Consider the following 9,072-nt stretch of genomic DNA (forward strand, 5'->3'; position numbering starts at 1 on the left):
GTTAAGTTTTTGCACTAAACATAGGTTTAAAGTTGGTTTAAAAAATGTCTCTTCACAGCACCTTAAATAACAAGTTTGGAGTCATGGCACAGATGAGATTGTGTGCATGAATGAGCTGAAAAAATGTTCCAAGGATGGAAAATGGCTGGTGGTGCTTGTAAAGCAGTTTTAGTAGCATGAGAAAGACGATGATGTTCAGATTTCAGATTGGGTCTGGTTGGACACCTTCTGACTCATGTCTTTAAAGCACTGAAGGCAAAAGCTTTGGATAATCTACACTGAAAAAAAGGGACTGGCCATCTCTTGGATTTATGTAAGCATCTTGCATGCATTTAACACAATTGCCTCATGTTTTAAAGTTAAATGTAACTATATAGTGTAAAAACTACATGATATGCAGAAAGGGTGTATTAAATTGTTCATATCATGTTCAGGTGAAGTAAGTCAATAAGATAGCAACGTTAAATCTCGTGAAACCACGCGTGATTTCATCTCGCGGGCTTTGGATCGTGGTTTAAAAAAGGCATCCATCTCAGTCAAGTCGAGCAGCCAACTCTACGTTTTTGGTATGTCTTGATTTTTTAAATTCATTTTTACCATATTTCAGCCAAATGTAGTTAAACGTCTAGAGTGTCGCCATGTAACATGCTAAAAAAGAGCCGTTAGCTTATTTGCTGTTTTATCTGTTGTCAAAGAATTGGCGCTTTTTCATTTGAATTTGTCTTTGGCACAAGAGCCGTAATATCACATTAAACCTAATTACGAGGCACTCATAACATAATTTGGTTTTCTGTGTGAATAGATTTGTCAACTGACTCTTCAGTTACATTGTGTATTTACTGCACCGTGGTGTTAGTGAGATTTTGGACATTGAACAGCTTTAGCTAATATCATCAGCGGCATTATGCTAGCTTACATCCCTACCCCTCCTGCCCTCACCTGCTGTCCTTTTGTTTTTGTTTTTGTTTTTTTTGCTGCACATTGAGAGATGACCTCTATTCTGCATTTCACCAGGAGTCAGCTGATGGATTGTGGGTTCAAGGTGTTATGGTAAGAAAGTATATTCTATTTTCGTTTCTGTAACTTAATTATAATAGGTTTTTTATAATTATTAGGTGCATGCATACTCACCCTATTAATACAACTGAGAGATCCAAAATCTGCCATAGGTTTAACTTATACCTGTATGTATTGCCAGAAAGGTGATTACTGGACTCGCATTAATGCACACTTGAACTGAAATGAGGTTGTAACTTGTGGGTTGTTGGGTTGCAAATCAGAAACAAACATCTTTGGATTTTTTTTAATCCCATAAGATCTGGAAACACAGTTTTTATTCAACAAAACATTACTGATTAACCAAGCACAGTGCCTGCTGTTATTTCAAAATAATTGTATGTCATTTCAGATAAAATGCAGCATTCCAGTGCATCCCAACCATGCCTTTACAGTCAAGGTTTCTGACGGAGCTGAGTTTTTCTCTGACAGTCTGCTGAAAGTGTTTGCAAAGTGATCGGGGGAACAGGGCACAAAGCTAAAGGATGTAGCTGCCATAATGACAGTAAGAACTTTAAAATTCTTTAACTACAAAGTGTATATGCATTGCATTAGGTCAGTAAAAGATTTTTATGCTACATCCATTGAAACAGTCAACTATTACCTGTGAGTAATGATTCCACTAAAAGGATGCCATAATTTTCGTCATGCATTTACTGGCCCACTGAGAAAAAATTATCTTTTTTTAAAAATAAATGTTCTGGAAACTATATATCCACAAAGTTGATGTCAAACAGGAACTTTTGATATTGCTTTGTAGATGCTGGTGTTGCATGTTGACTGGTTTAAAAAGTCAAGAGTTTTTGTCTGGGATCATTTTCTTCTGTGCTACTGAAAAGTTCACAAATCTCTGTTTTCTTTGTTATAATAGTCAAGGATGACATTAATGCTCGGAGTCCCTCATCAAAGTGCTCCGCATCTGTGTGAAAGACAATTGCAACATCTTGGTGCAGGAGTTCATGGTGAGTGTTTTATGAGTAGATTGTGGCTTTGCAACATTTAAAAATGCATTTAGTTATCCACTTGATCCTCATTGGACTGGTTAGGACCAGTAGTCCTCTTTAATAATTTGAAGTTCACATGAGGCCTGGTAGTGAAGCCCTTGAGGCCCCATCCCCACCCCTGTATTAGGGGTCACATCAGTGTGAAAAAACTTTAAATTTGTCATTCTAATGAACAAAGGAAAATCCCACCAATATTTATATTAGCTTTTGTTTGAAAAAATGACCAACTGACCAACAGCTAACCAAATTGTGGGGCTGAAAGTCTAAATTCTAACATCTTCTGAGTGACATAACCTGGATTTCTGATGGGCCGGTGTCTTTCTAACAAAAACTAATGTAAAGCATTTGAAATTATTATGTTTTTCACCCTCTCTTAGAAACTCTGTTAGACCATGAATGGCAGCATGGCAGGCCACTCTTTGGCTATAGCTATTTACTATGTTGCTTGCATTGGTTTAAATTACTCTAACATTAGAACTGGTAGATTCAAAAGAGATGAGTTTAAAAAGGAATCTTAAAGAAATGTTTTGTGTTTAACCAGGACTTGACTGAGGCCACTGCACAGATTGAGAAAACCACAATGAACATCTGTCTCCAGAGGATGCGGCAGGCAATGACTTTTCTGATGTTGTTCTTCAAGATCTGGATAACGTGACCTTTGCAGTAGCCATGCTGTTTGGACCTTTTTTATTCCTTCAACATGAGCTACCCATCACAACTCTGCTACACTTTTGAGGTGATTCAATGGGTGGTAATGGAGTTGGATGCAACTCAGCTCTCAAGAAAAGCTCACAACTAAGACAAAACTGCTCCTGCAACGAAGCTCACTGTTATGCATGTGAGGTGACCAGCTCTAGGTGAGAGGACATTTAAATCTCACACTTGTTCTGCTGCATTTTTGAAGCTCAATTCCAGGAACGGATCGCAGGGTTCATTTTTATATACTCTGCAACTGCCATGAGGACGAGCCGTTTTTTGTTGTTGTTTGTTTTTCCTTTTGCTCTGTACAAGTTCTGTTTGTCTGTTTGGCAGCATTTTTTAATTTCTCTTTGTATTTTTTCTTTCTTTTACTAGTGAAGAGATGTAGCGTGAACAGTTATACAGTCTAAATATCCCATATGGGTCGTGTGAAATGGTATTTTCAGTTTCATTCAGTTGAAGTAAAGAACGTTGAATATTTCTAAGTGTGCTGTTTTGAACCAAGATGTCACAGTATGATCAGTGCTGTAATTTTTGACAGTCACTGTATCAATGTTATTTTTGCGTCTCTTGAATAAAGGTTTTGACCTGCAAGTGCTAATTTCTTTAGTTATTGGGGTAAAATGGGAGGTGTTAATAGGAAGGTGTTTGCCAATTCAGTAACCTAATTTAATGTTAATGGAAACTAACATTACCTCAAATTGTTTAGTTATAATTGTTGTTTAACTGAATCTTGATGTCAGAGGCCTTAAATAGAATGTTTTGTATTGTTCTTTCCCAACATTTTTCAAAAGAAACAGTCCAATTTCTTTGCTGTGATTGATTCCAGAGAACACGGAAGAACTGACATTATTTAACTGTTGATTTATATAGATTCAGTAGAGGAGTAATGTCAGTTTAATTCTTTACCTACTGCAGTGAAATTAGACATTTTGTTTTGAAAGGTTACTGGTGGATGCCAGCAACCATCTTGGAAGAGAACAATACAATCTGTTATAAGGCCTCCATTTGAAAATTGTGTATTTGATACTAGAATATAATAGCAAAATGTAATTTGAAGATAACATGTAGTATTTAAGTGACCAAGTAGTATTGGGTAAAAGTTATTGAATCGTGTTGGGATAACGTGAGAAAATTGTGAAGGATTAAAATATTCCAAGAGCTCAAATTACTTCATCAAAACATGTTTAAGTCACATTTTATCAACACAAATTGCACAAGTTTATTGAACATGAATAAATTGTGTTAATTTAACTCAATTGTTTAAGTTGCTGCCAAAGCAAAACATCTGTGTGCAACAAATGTCCACCATTGAATTAAGTAAATCCAACAACATATTTTTTTCAGTGTAGCTGCCATGTGGAGTGTGGGACCATCATAACGTAGTCTGCTTTAATCATTCATTCATCCATTGAAAAAGCTGATAACGTTGTTTTTTCCATGCTGTCAGCTCGATTTTCTAGTTGCAAAGACATCTTCCTCTTAGAACTGTTTATACGGCTTATTCATATTTTCTCATCCCAGGGCATCAAATAATTTTCTTCATCTCAGCTCCATATTAAGCAGGTATGATGTTTGGCAGCGTGCCTCTGGGGTCAAGTGCTGTAGTAATATTGTTCACAATATTAACAGCCGTGAGCAGTATAAAAGTTATCTCTGGCTGTCAGGACACTTCACACTAACTTTAAGTCTTCCAGGCTAAATAAGTTTCAAATTATTTATTAATTAAACAACTGTTAGCAGGTCAGTTGATAGTTTTGGCTTGATTTGGCCCGTTTTAAACTGCCTTTACTGTGATCTTTTCTCTGCATGCAGATCTATTATAAGACATGTGAATGACAATAATTTAGACACTTTGAAAAGAATATGAACATTTTTAGTCATTCATGCACCACAAAATGGTTCATAAAGAATATGAGACAAAACCGCTCTGCACTTATAAGCAAAATGTCTTTTTTTAAAAACTCATCTCAGGTTGCAATCTAAGACATTACAAAGCTGTTGAAATATACACGCAGACAGCAGAAGGTTACTTAAGGATAGTATTTTTCCATCATGACCTCAGTAAGTCGCTCTAATTCTCTCGCCCCTTCCTTTGCCTCTGATTGAGCCATTAAGCCAGCCAAGCCAGCTGATTAATATACTGCGTGTGACAGGAGAAACTGATTCATTGAAGTAAATGATTTGATGAGGGGTCAGTTCACAAATCTCACAGGACTGATGTGAAGCTAATGGCAAATGACAACAGGACCAAGTTAAACATTAAGGCAGCATGTGTATTCAAGGTCAGGGGAGTATGTCAGTGCACAGTTTAGGGATAAACGAAAGGGACTGCACACATAAAGATAAGTTCCACAGTGAAGGAAGTAGCTCTGTACTGACAGCCGATGATAAAGAACATCTGGACCAGGTCAACTAAATACAAAAAAACTTAAGACTCTTAGGCATTAAACAATTCACTTTAATTCAGTTTTAGTTTGATTTTGCCATTTCCAGCCACTATTCCAGAACAATGCCACCTGTAAACTAGATTCTTTTCAGATAATTTTGCCGATTAGAAAATATCACAATCAAGTCTTTTTTTTTCTTAAATGCTAAAAGTAAGCATACATTTTGTTGATAAACCATTTGATGTCAGAAAATAGTTTTAAAAAATATTACAACTTCATAGACCAGACCATTGTCTTCATATCATCAAGGACCACTCTCACCCCAGCAATCAACTGTTTGAACTATTACCGTCAGGCCGACGGTACAGGTCACATAAAACCAGGACAAACAGATTCAGGGATAGCTTCTTTCCCAGAGCTATCACCGTAGTAAATAAGCACAAAAACAATTGAACCTGCTTAGCTATACCATACCGTCACTGTCATTATATTAATGCTGCTATCCTGTATATATCGTACTTACTATTGTTTGAGTACTTGCGATTGTTTTATTGTACTTATTATATTTTACATTTATATTTATTATTGAATCTTGCACCAAGGGAGTGGCACTCCAATTTCGTTGTACTCTGTACAATGACAATAAAGGCTATTCTATTCTATTCTATTCTATATTGCATATTTTTTTCAAACCAACAGATATCAGAAGATTTTCAGATATCACCTGTTGGTCAGTGACACTCACGGGCTTCAAGGCTGGAACAAGCAGATTTTTTTTTATTCTTCCTATGTTTCTTATACTACGAACTGATTTAAAAAATTTGTTGCTCAATACTAAAGCACAGTACCAAAACTCAAGGAATCAGGAAACACATGCTGACACAGACACTAAGCTAAAAGAACGTAGATTTCAAAGAAACAATAACTAAGACTAGGAGTCCTCACAGAAAATCCTAAATTAAAGGTTAAACTTGAAGAACATTCACAATATCAGACTATCACAGACCATGATACCTAACTGGCTGTTTTTAAAATGAAGGAGTAGTCCATATACATTTTTCTCTTTTACTTTCATTTACATAAATGCCCATTAGCTTACATCAAATTAATGCATTTGTAGAAAGCTACCAGGAGTTCCAGGTGTTTTTTAAATTTCTGTTTGTTTTTTGTTTTTTACATATTTTTTATAGTGTAGTTTAGGGCAGTAATGTAAATGGTGGCTGGCATCGTGTCCAGGGGTTGTGAGTGCTGGCACAGTTCCAGTCTGTGCCTCAGGCCTACTGTTAGTGCTATATGATTAGGTTGAGTGCTGTAAGTTATTTTTCATGTTATGTTCGGCTGATTAGCTTAGGTATGTGCTGTTTCAGGTATTCAAGGCACCTGTTGTAATCACTGGGAGGGTCACTGGCCAGGTGGAATTTTAAAATGTTGTGTTTTAATAGGAGGTGTTGTATCTCAGCCTTTTTTATAAGTAATAAATAACTCTCCAATCCGGTTGTTGGTGTTATAAGAAAATGGAAACAACACTTTGGTAATAACTGAGGAAACTGCCTGGGAATTGTCGAATGTAAAGGACAAGGTTGCTTCAAACATTTGTTTTTTATCAGGTTGATTTCATCCTAAAGGTGTAAATAAAATAGAATAGAATAGAATAGAATTAGAATAGAATAGGATAGAATTCAACTTTATTGTCATTGCACATGTCACAGGTACAAGGCAACGAAATGCAGTTTGCATCCATCCAGAAGTGCTTTAGACATGATATAGATATATTACAATATATATTAGCAATAATATAGATATGTGAGTATATTACAGAAATGGGTCTATTATGGTATGTTATAATGTACATGGTATGAAGTATGTTATGAATATGCTATAACTATAAGTATGTAGAGGCTGTACTGAGTACAAGCTATGTACAGGCTATGAACAGGATATAAATATGAAAAACTATACAGAATATGAAATAAAAAAAACTACAGAAATATGAGATATACAGCTATACAGAAATTTGAACTATGCAGGTTATAAACAGTTGTAGAATTAAAAATTATCGTATTGTACAGAATGATTATTTACACAGAATAAGAATATAAATATAAATAAAAAATGGAAAACTATTGTTGACTATTGTCAGCAGGTTGTCAACACACATTTAATGGTTTTAGTAAGTAATTGAGGGAACAGGACATTGCAGGACATGTTATATTCCATGTAATATTCCAATCCTGTTGTGTATGGATTGGAGAGTGTATTTCTACTGTATGGGAATGTGAACAGTCAAACTTCTATTTGCCATTTATATATCAGCAGTATGAACCCGTGTTGCTGGTTCTTAAAGGCTCCTACACACTATATGATTTGAGCAAGGCAGTGCAAAGCACACTCTGTAACATGGATCTGAAATAATTACGATGGGAAGCTATGTAAGTTTGATTTATGTAGTCTTATAATTGCAGTGGACCTTTTAGTCATTTGTGATATTTCCTCCTGTACTTTCTGTTTTGACTTGTCTCTATTATCTGTTTAGTATTAGTCTTCATGTCCTGGTGTTATTTGTCCTTTGTATTACATTGAAGATTAGAAGAAAAATGCCCACAGGTAGGCATTGGGGATAATTCTTCATCCTCTGTGCCTACCCAGTTCTTAGTTTCTGCTTGTTTTGGTGCTTTGCCTTCTGCTAATCTTTAATTCTTGCTGGTCTATTGGCTTTTCAGCAAAGCTAACTTTCGTTTTTCTGTTTGAGCCTTTGCATCTGCATTTGGATCCTAAGACCCACGCCAAACACATGGATGTGATTTTCCTGCTATTTGCTTCCACTCTATATCAAGGATCCCATTGCTATAGCCCTCTAATGTCTTTACCACCCCCTCATATATCAATCAACGGTATCCTTTTCCTCCCATTGGAAGTCACTTCACAGCTAGGAAAAGTTTAACTTGGGAAATGCCTGCTTTGCATAGCTAGTGATCATTTCTCCTGTTACTGCTACAAGTCACTGAATTTCTTTCTGTGTATGCCTCTTTTTTTCTCAATTATTATAACAGCTGGAGGATACAAGATATAAACAAGACTTGTTTTTTTGTGCTGCTTCAGAAGTTGACCAATATGTCAATTCACGCTGTCTTTCTATTGATTGGTTAGTAAACCAAGTCTTGGAAAGAAAAGCGTCTGGACTCCATTAAGTTACTTGAAGACGTTTCACCTCTCATCCGAGAAGCTTCTTCAGTTCTAAAGGTCAAATGGTGGAGAGTCCCAGATTTAAACCCATTGGGAGTAACCCCCCAAAGAGGGACAAAGGACCCTCTGATGATCCTCTACCTAATCACATGAGCCAAGGTGTGAAAATGGGTGTGGGTCACAATCAGCCAGGGTTTCAGGTGAGCTCATTGTGAAATATTGTCTGTGATTTCCTGAGGTCAGGTGGCCCAGGGTGTGAGTGGGCATTAAGGCAACTGAAGAACTGAAAAGCTTCTCGGATGAGAGATAAAACGTTGTCAAGCAACTTAAAGAAGTCCAGATGCTTTTCTTTCCAAGCTCCTTAGACTACGATGACCTGGATGATTGAGAATCTTCACAGACACTTAGTAAACCAAGGTTATAGTAGTCACATTATAAACTAGGCACCCTAAATTTATGACATTGTCAGAACTCTGTCCTATAGTATCTTTAAACAATTCTTTTGGAGCCAAACTAGATATCGCCTCACAGTTCTTTCAACACCCGTCACCTTTCATCTGGGACAGCTCAAAATCAGCACATTCGTAGCAGATTTACTTTGACAGTGATGAGCACAGTAGTCTAAGACACGATGTCAGTAATGATTGTAGCTTATCAGAGAACCTAATAGTAGTTCATGAAACCAAACCATTTTCTTTTTCTAAACCTAACATGCTGTTTAATCCCAACAAAGTAACATA

The 9,072-nt window shown here is 36.4% G+C and overlaps 1 long non-coding RNA gene across 3 annotated transcripts; it reads left to right on the top strand.

Annotated features, from left to right (window-relative positions):
• Positions 1–265: 265 nt before the first annotated feature.
• On the top strand, positions 266–3,353 carry LOC146653502 (uncharacterized). Of its 3 annotated transcripts, XR_014907185.1 has the most exons (6): positions 277–313; positions 435–566; positions 987–1,050; positions 1,409–1,561; positions 1,928–2,018; positions 2,602–3,353. It is a non-coding gene; the product is annotated as an uncharacterized LOC146653502 (long non-coding RNA). The 3 variants fall into 3 exon arrangements; XR_014907184.1 differs by having other exon boundaries at positions 266–566; XR_014907183.1 differs by lacking the exons at positions 277–313; positions 435–566 and having other exon boundaries at positions 583–1,050.
• The last annotated feature ends 5,719 nt before the right edge of the window (positions 3,354–9,072 follow it).

Source organism: Rhamphochromis longiceps, linkage group LG14 (genome assembly GCF_057381845.1).
Source record: "Rhamphochromis longiceps isolate RC_006_pf linkage group LG14, R_longiceps_female_GT1.1, whole genome shotgun sequence".
NCBI lineage: Eukaryota > Metazoa > Chordata > Actinopteri > Cichliformes > Cichlidae > Rhamphochromis > Rhamphochromis longiceps.